The sequence below is a fragment of the Vombatus ursinus genome, unplaced genomic scaffold (assembly GCF_900497805.2).
Source record: "Vombatus ursinus unplaced genomic scaffold, bare-nosed wombat genome assembly UNPS02014818.1, whole genome shotgun sequence".
NCBI lineage: Eukaryota > Metazoa > Chordata > Mammalia > Diprotodontia > Vombatidae > Vombatus > Vombatus ursinus.
Window position 1 is genome coordinate 44,808,309 of NW_020954596.1, and position 9,000 is coordinate 44,817,308.

Genomic DNA, 9,000 nt, shown 5'->3' on the forward strand with positions numbered 1-9,000 from the left:
TGACTTTTTTTTTACACAAATTGTTAATGAAAATAAGTTTTATTATTATTTGTCAAGTAATAAATACATATAAAGATGCATGTAACAGTTTTGGTCATTTATGAAAAAATTTTTTAATCATTCTATGGCAAATTCAAGACCTGAAATATACAGTCTTCATCTAAAAAGTAACTATCTGTGTTCTTAATTTTTTTAGTAGGTTGCTCAGTCCTGTGTATTTTTAACTCATGCATTTTAAATTGACTTCAAAGCAAGAACAATCATGCAAATGCTCACCACACCAAAAACAACACAAATGGGGAAAAAAAAAAAACCTTGCTATTTTTTTAAAGCAGGTTCTCTGTCATATAGCCCTAACTGGGAGATACCCAGCTGCCAGGGAAAATATGCAGCTGGCATTGACACATGAAAAAATCCTTAAGAGTTATTGGAGATAATGGAAAAGGTGCGAAAGAATGACAGTTTGGGTGGTTTTAAGCTTACTCAAAGGAAGAAAATCAAAGATTGGGGCAGGTTAGCAGGGCAGTAAACTATTGTCAGCAACAACATAAGCACAACTTTCTACATGCAGTTTTCTGAATCAATGCTTTAAAAAAAAAAAGTGACCTAGGTGCTCCTAACTACTTAAAATGCAGCTCCTAACTGCAAAATTGCCTTTTTTTTCTATTCTTACAGACTGGTGGGGATGGGAGGAAGAAAAAGGGAAAGAATCCAAACTTCTCGACCATTCATAAGAAGGAAATCATATGAATGTTTTGAAGTCACCAGAGGAATAAGTGTTATTCTTTCTTCTTCACAAAGAAACGGCAAACTTTAGAAGTGAAGTGGGAAGCTAGGATCTTGCATTTCTTTCAGTCTCTGCCAGGCATTCCCCGACTAATCCTCGAGTGTGAATGATGCCTCGCTTTAGCCTCTCCATGGCGCTTTTGCTCCCTGAATACATGGGTCTGATCTCTTTGCCTACCTCTTCGATAATAGCCAGGAGTTCTGCATATTTGCTTTGGGGTACCTGGCTGCTACCTGTACCCTGGGTGTAGCCTAGATATTGGGATGTCTATAGTCGTTGATCAACTGCAGATACTGGGTGGAAGCCGCCATGCTGGCAGAAGGAGAGTGTACACTCCCAGCCGGGTTTGGGGATGCGCTCAGTATGTGGGCGTTCAAGTTGGGCTTGTAAGACATGCCTAGGGAGGAGAGCCGCTCCTGCAGCCTGTAGTTCCCACGATGTGGTGGAGCATTTCAGCTCCCTGGCTTCCCAGCCCACTTGTTTGTTTATGGCTCCATTCTATCCCCAGTGACTTTGCATTTCATTCCCTCACTTAAATCCAATTCACTTGTTAGTCATGGCATCATCTTCCCAATGTTATGGTTGTCTTTGAGAACAAAGGACACAGACCAAACACTTGACGCTTACTAACTGTGTGACCCTGGGCAAGTCACTTAACACCAATTGTTTAGTCAAAAGAGAGAAAGAGAGAAAGAGAGAGAGAGAGAGAGAGAGAGAGAGAGAGAGAGAGAGAGAGAGAGAAGGAACAAAGGATAAAAAGCAACACCATCCCTGTGACTAATTTCCTAGATGCTCCTTCCCATACCTACCACTCCCATATATGTTTTTCTTTCCCTACTAAATGTAGTCATCTCGAAGGCAGGGACTGCTTAGCACATATAATATAGCAATATAACATAGCTCTTAATTTTTTTTTCATTTATCCAATGACAGAACCACAAATCTTGTGTAGTACTGAACATATTTTGGCCTCAGTTTCCTCCTCTGTAAAATGGGGATAATAATAGCATCTATTTTCAAGGGTGGTTGCAAGGATAAAATGAGAAAAAAAATTTGTCTAGTGTTTTATAGACCTTAAAGCATGATATAAATGCTAACTGCCACCACCACCACCACCACTACTGCTACTGCTACTGCTGCTACTATCTCTACCTCTCATGGTTTCTGTGAGGATCAAATGAGATAAATATTTGTATTGTATTCATAAACCTTAAAGCATTATATACATGCTAGCTGCTGCTGCTGCTAATACTATGACTACTACTACTAATACCTCCCATGGTTGTTGTGAGGATCAAATAAGATAATAATTGTACTGTGCTTAGCTCAGAGCCTGGCACATAGCAATCTAAAGGCTATACAAACATTGTCTACTACTACTACTTCTACTACACAACAAAGGAGCTGAAGACAGAACAAAAGGATTACTCTTTCAGAACTGGAAGGAACTTTAGAGATCATCTAATCCAACAATCTCATCTGTAGAAATGAGGAAACAAAAGCCCAGATAAGCTTGGTAACTAGATCAAGATCACACAGCAAGCAAGCTGAAGAGTTGAGATTGAAACATCACTTCCCTGACTTGAAATCAATAAACTTTCCACTAAACCATACTGCTATTAACCAGAGGTACAGTATGACATAGAGGAAAGAGTACTGGCCTGTGAGGTTGCATGACATTGGACAAGTCCTGTGACTTCTTTGGTCCTTAGTTTCCTCATCTACAAAATGATGACACTGGATTAAATTATCTTTAAAGTCATTTTCATTTCTAACTGACTGGTAATGATGGTATTTGTATAGAATTTTATGCTATTTCAAATGCTTTCAAACAAAACCTTTCTTCCATGACTCATTATGGGATGTAATTGACCTAAGGTCATTATACTTTGTGCTGGTGGAATGAGCTACTCCTGACCTAGAAAAGCTTCAAGTATGAACTTGATGTCTGTCTGTATAGCTATTATCTAAGGACAAGCCTACCTAAATTCAGAATTCATTAGCACTTTAGTTACTGGGGGAACATATTTTTTTTTTCCACTTGGAACCACTCTCCAATATCATCTTTTGGATTTTATATGGGTTGAAATGTGTGTTGGTTGAAGGAAAATCTACACTCAAGAAATTCCAGGTTCCAGGAACATTCAAGTATGAATAACCCTATATATTATATCAATTCTTATAACATCCATACAAGGTAGTAAGGATAGCTGTCATTATCATTTTGCAACAAAGAATGAATGAATGAAGACAGTATTTGTTAAGTGCCTACTATGTACAAAACATTGTGCTAGGCATTGGGAATAGAAATATAAGACATTCCTTGCTTTCAAGGAACTTACATTAAAGAGAAAAAAATCATATGTAATATTTCAGCTCCAAGTCGAATGGAAAAATCTTATGGTCCTTAGGGTACAGCAGGAAAGCAGATGGTAATATCTCTTCTTTAATGTCACGTCCACTATCAGTCCTATTTTAAACCATTTGACAGTGGCAAATAGCCATTCTTTTTGGATCTTATCAGTTATAGCTGTAGCATCTGGAGGAGTTCTTGCATAAACCATAAGGGTTTCTCTCCATTAAAAAATAGCATCTAGCCCTTTGGGCATTAGACTGGAAGCATGGTAATTCCAAGAGCACTTAAGTTCAGTGTCCTGAGCTGTCTCCATCAGGGTCGAAAGGCAGGCGTTGGTCAAGGGGATGGTGGTGGTTTCACTTACCTGGTAGCAGGGTGTTTGCTATTTCTCCTAGGATGCCTTTTTTCCCCCACACAGGGATTCCACAAAAGATGCCAGTGAAGGCTGGCCAGGTCTGGTGGGATAGGGTGTGCTTCCACTCCTAGAGCTTTTGTGTCAGTCTGTTTACTGGTGGAAGGTGGTTAGCAGTTATTACTTGTGATCATGAGAAGAGTGGATACCTTCTCCACAATGATTTCTCCCCTCTTTGATGGCTAAAGGAAACTAAGGCATTTAAGTGCTTAAGAAATTTTTGTATCGATGGAATAGTTCATGACAGAGCTGACACCAGAATGCTTTCCTTCTGAAACCTAAACTAATGTAAATGTGTGAATAATAGTTTTCACAACTTTCCTCCACCACCTGCTCTAATCTTCAACGATACTTCAGAGCAGGAAGCTATTCCTAAGGATTATTTCAATGTCTCATTCTCCAATTTGATTCTAATAGTCAGTCAAGAAGTATTTATTAAGTACTTATTATGTACCAGAGTCTGGGAAAAGCACTGGCATACAAAAAAGGCAGAAACACAGTCCCTGCTCTCAAGGAACTCATTTTCTAATGTAGAAGACCACATAAATACAACTAGATGCATAAAAGACATATACTGGGTGAATGGAAGGTAATCTCAGAGCAAAGGCACTACCAGTGAGGACAAGAAATATTTTAGGTTTCCTACTCCATCATTGCTGTTGAGTTGTTTCAGTCATGTCCAACTCTCTGTGATCCCACACATTTTAGCAATTAAAATCCTAAGTAGATCTTTGATTAGGGCCTAATCTACTTCTGTGAATCACCCTTAATAGTTTGCTGACCACACTTCATATTCAAAAGAAAATTAACTACATGTCTATCCAGTAGTGAAGAATATTCACGTCAATCTATTTCATTCTGCTGTCCACTTCCAGTTATATTTTCTCTCCTTTACACTCCAAATCAAGTCTCTGTCTGCATGGCTTTAAAATGAGAGAATCCTTAGCAGCCAGGCATCAATTTTATACTTGCTATACAGCTCGAGAAAATGGATAGCCTGACCCCATCCAGATGTATCCCTAGCATTTTCATTAAACACACTTATATCATATGAAAAAGTAATTTCTGCTCTTAAAGATCACCACTGCCACCTATAAAGATATATGGTGACATTTTGATACAGATTATGCATTCTGTGGAAAATCTCACAAAGACACAGATTTAGGAGAGATTTCTTTCATTGCAAGAGAAAAACGTTAAATTTAACAATGAACTAGTAAAATATTGATTTTGGTCTTTCATCCCTTTAACTGTCCCATAATGTTTGAAGTCAGAAGACCTCATTTCTTGACCTGGATTCCTCATCAACTACCTGTGTGATAGTTGGGCAAGTAATCTGAAGTATCCTTCCTGTTGTCTCCTCAGGTATACCCTGAAGTATCCTTTCACTAGCTGTGAAAACCTAGGTCTTAACCCCTATTGTGCCTCAATTAACTCCCTAAAACAGTAATAATCAGGTTGCAATCTGTACTGGTAGAAGAGATAACTCACTGGTATTTTCCCCATGTTCATGAAATCATAAATTCTTCTTAGGTTCATGTAAATGTTTTGTATTGTCAGTATATTTCTTGTATTATATGTCCAATTTTGATGGTGGTATGGTGGTAAGACTTCCACTGCATGGATATTCTATAAGAAATGTGACAACAAGGCACAGAGCAAAGATTACTGCATTTGCAGTCAGAAAATGTAGGTTCAAATCCTGATTTTGCTACTTAATAACTGTCTGATCTTAGGTAAATCAGAGAGGTAAAACTCCTCTGGGCCTCAGTTCCTGTATGTATAAAAAGATGGGGTGGTGAAATGACTTCTGAGATCCATACCAACAACATCTGTGATCCTGAGATCCTATGATCTGAGAGAAAATGTGAGATTAGTATATATAGATGCTGCTAGTTGAACTCTGCAGTAATACAAATATTCAGAAGATAACTTGCCAGGAAGCACTGTGAATACCTTACCTTGATATTCTCTATAGAACAGGAAATGGCTAAATAGTAAAGTTTGACCACATGTCAAATTAAACTCAAAGTCACAGACATAGCTGGGAGAAGTCCTATAGTGGTTCAGCACTAGTTCCATTCCCTAACCCTAAGTCAACTGCATATTTTTGCAAAGTGATGTGTCAGACTTCAGCATGAAGAGTATAGATTTGAAAAGCTGGAGTCTGATGACTTCTATTCAGTTTTGTTGCTGCCCATTGTTTCCAGGGAATCTGCCTGACAGGTTTATTTGTATTTCTGATATCAGCAAGAAACAAGGAAATGAGGTGGAAAACATTAATAAAACAATAGCTTGAGGTGTCTGATTCAGTGATGAAATGTCAACAGACAGCTTCTACCTTTTAAGTGTACGTGACAGCTTTAGTGTGATGAAATATGGGAAGGCAACAAGGAAACAGAAGGGGGTAATTTGATTTAGAAATGTGATTCAAAAATAATCCTATTGTGTATATTGCTCAAATTCCATAGGTAGTTTATTAAAACTTTAAAAAAAATGAATCCCCTTCTCTTAGCTTTGAGGAAGAAAAAGTGATTTAATCAAAGTTAAAAAAAAAAAGATAAACTGTTGAAAAACCGATCAGTCCCCTTGCTCCTGGAGGAGATAAAACTGCATTAAAATTTTCAAATGCTTAACTGCATCTTAAGGAAATGTATATAATGTTTTTGAGGTCATATCAAGTTTTCTCCTCTTCACACCTTTTTGGTCATTTCTTTCTCCAACCAGTAGAATCAAATTTCCACATTTCACAATTTCTAAGACTCCCCTAGAAGTTTTCTGTACGTGTATGCAAATTCTTAAGGAAACGTAATCCTCTATTATGTTTAGAGACTTCCAATTTCAAGCAAATATAGCTAAATCAGGGGTGGGTAACCTGAGGCCTCAAGGCCACATGTGGCCCTCTAGGTCCCAAGTGTGGCCCTATGACTGAATCCAAACTTCACAGAACAAATCCCCTTAATAAAACTTGTAAAACTTGGACTCAGTCAAAAGGCAGCACCCAAGGACCTTGAGGCTGCAAGTTCCTCACCTCTGCACTAAATCATCTGAGGCTACCTCATCTCTAAAGCTATATTCAAGTGGAAAGTTAAAAGATCTAGGGAAGAGAGAGATTGACCTTTATCATAGATATGGCTATGACTTCCATTGTGTCTGAAAATTCTTATTGTGTATTCCTATATCCAAAAAGAATTCAGAGTAGTAAGTATAGTAGGGTTACTGGGGTTTTGCCACAAGTCGTTCATATCTTGGGAGCATGCACCTACTCTCTAGGAAGAGCACATTTCCTACCCACAATATTCTGGAGACAACCATTACTGTGCTCCCTGCTTGGCCATGTGTCACCACACTCAAAGATCTGTTACCATGGCACTCCTCCCCCAGGATCTGACTTCTCCCCAATTCCTGTTGGGTCATGTGTTGGACTGGCCAAATAACAGGTGTCCTCCTCTTTCTAGTATAAATTAACCCATAGGTAGACTATCCTCTGTTTTGGACACCACCATTCTCCACACGCAAATGCACAACCAAACCAATCATCTGTTTTATTCCATGTGAAAGTTCCTAATTAAGGCTTTTGGCATGGCTATAATTCAGCAATTAAATTGTAGCAGCAAAGAGAAAACTTTCAATTGGACTGAACACCATTTGTGTATGTTGATCTATGCCTCTGAAAAACAAAATCTGGTTGGAGTTTAGACTATATGATGGCTTTTTAGGCATTGACAAATTAAAAAAAAAATCTTCACAACTGCCTGAATTGTGGGGCCATAAATACCAAAGGGAAGCTCCCAAGAGTTTTTCCTAAGGAGACATGGACAAAGAAAGAGGGTAGTAGGATTGCACATATTTCTCCCAGTGGTATAATCATTCCCCCTCTTCTCGTGAAGTCCTCCCAAGACGGTTTCCTATATTGCCTGCCAAGTTCAGAAAAGTAATTCTCTCCTCAACCAGATTTGAGAGGAGAATCACAGAGTGGGTGAAGAGGGATGGCTTACTTCCCTCCACTGTTCAGAAGAAAAATTGAGCCCTGAATTTACAAAAATTCAAGAGACTACAATACTTTTTTTTTCCTCCATATGCCAAGTACATTATTACAAAATCGCAATGTACTGTCTGACAGTTTTTTTAAATAATCTACCATGCCTATGGGGAAAGTACAATATTCTGTGGAGATTTGGAAAATAATATGCTTATATTTTACCAGAAACAGCCTCCATAAAAAAGGGAGAAATGCATAATTCATAAAGTTGTCTAACCCTTTTCCATGATAAAAGATTCTTATTTCCACAAGTCAAGGGCATAAAACTTTCTGCATTTTAGTTTGGGTATTTCTTGGTCTAGGACTATTCAACCATGTTCATATGTGTGTAATAATTTATTATTTTTAATAGTCACTAGGTTGAGTCACTGTAAAATTGGAGTCGACAAGTTGGAGAAGAACATGAAATCTATTTTATTAAAGGGCTTATTTCAGGACTATTTACTTCCTGCTGATCTTTTATAAATTTTGCTAGCCTTATAAGTCTTCTTAGTCCCTTCTGAATCCTCTTTTTATATTTTGGTACACTTTCAAGAGCAGAGCACCAATACCAACTCATTCTTTGCATTATTACCTTATCATTTTTTTTTAAAGAAACTTTCACAGTTGGATGAATGCTATGATGTCTATTAATAAATCAAATATTAAAACTGTGGCCATATAAACTCAGATGTGGCCATTGGTATTAAAGTACTTATATGAATGCTACTAAAATATTAGTATATTAAAACCATATATAAGCAAAGCCAGATCATTGGGTTGCTTCATTCAAAGAATGTTTAGGCCTTCAACAATGATTGCATGATTTCCAACCTGCTTCAGATAGAGGGAGGTATATGGTACAGTAGACTGTCTCCTGTAGTTAGGGTCAGGAAGAACTAGATTCAGATCCTAAGTATGACACAGGCAAGATATGTGATCATAGGAAATTTAATTTAATTTAATTAATCTAATTTAATTTAATTTAAATTAATCTAAATTAATTTAATCAGTTTCTACATAATATTGCTATTACCTATATGACAGAGTTATATAAGTGCCAATTATTGTTCAAGATCATACATTGCTCCAAAGTAAGCATTATCTAAGTAGGAAGATGGTGGAAAGGAGGATAGTACCTAAGACTATCCAAATAAAAGGAGTCACCATAGTAAAGCACTGTTATACATAGATTGATTTCTAGAAGAAGTGCTTATGGCTACATTTCGAAAGATTTGAATTGATGAAGATGGTTTTTATTGCTACTATGGTCCCCTCCCATTCTTTTGGAGGATGGATGGATATTACAATTGTTAAAAAACTTCAGATTATATTATGTTATAATTTTACAGAATTCCATTGTCAACTGAAATGTCCATCTCATATTATAGTATATATACAGTAATTCTCTCACATTAAGGTTG

At 37.3% G+C, this 9,000-nt stretch overlaps 1 pseudogene; it reads right to left on the minus strand.

The window, feature by feature from the left end:
• Nucleotides 1-832: 832 nt before the first annotated feature.
• LOC114023450 lies at nucleotides 833-1,185 on the minus strand (annotated as a pseudogene).
• Between the last annotated feature and the right edge of the window lie 7,815 nt (nucleotides 1,186-9,000).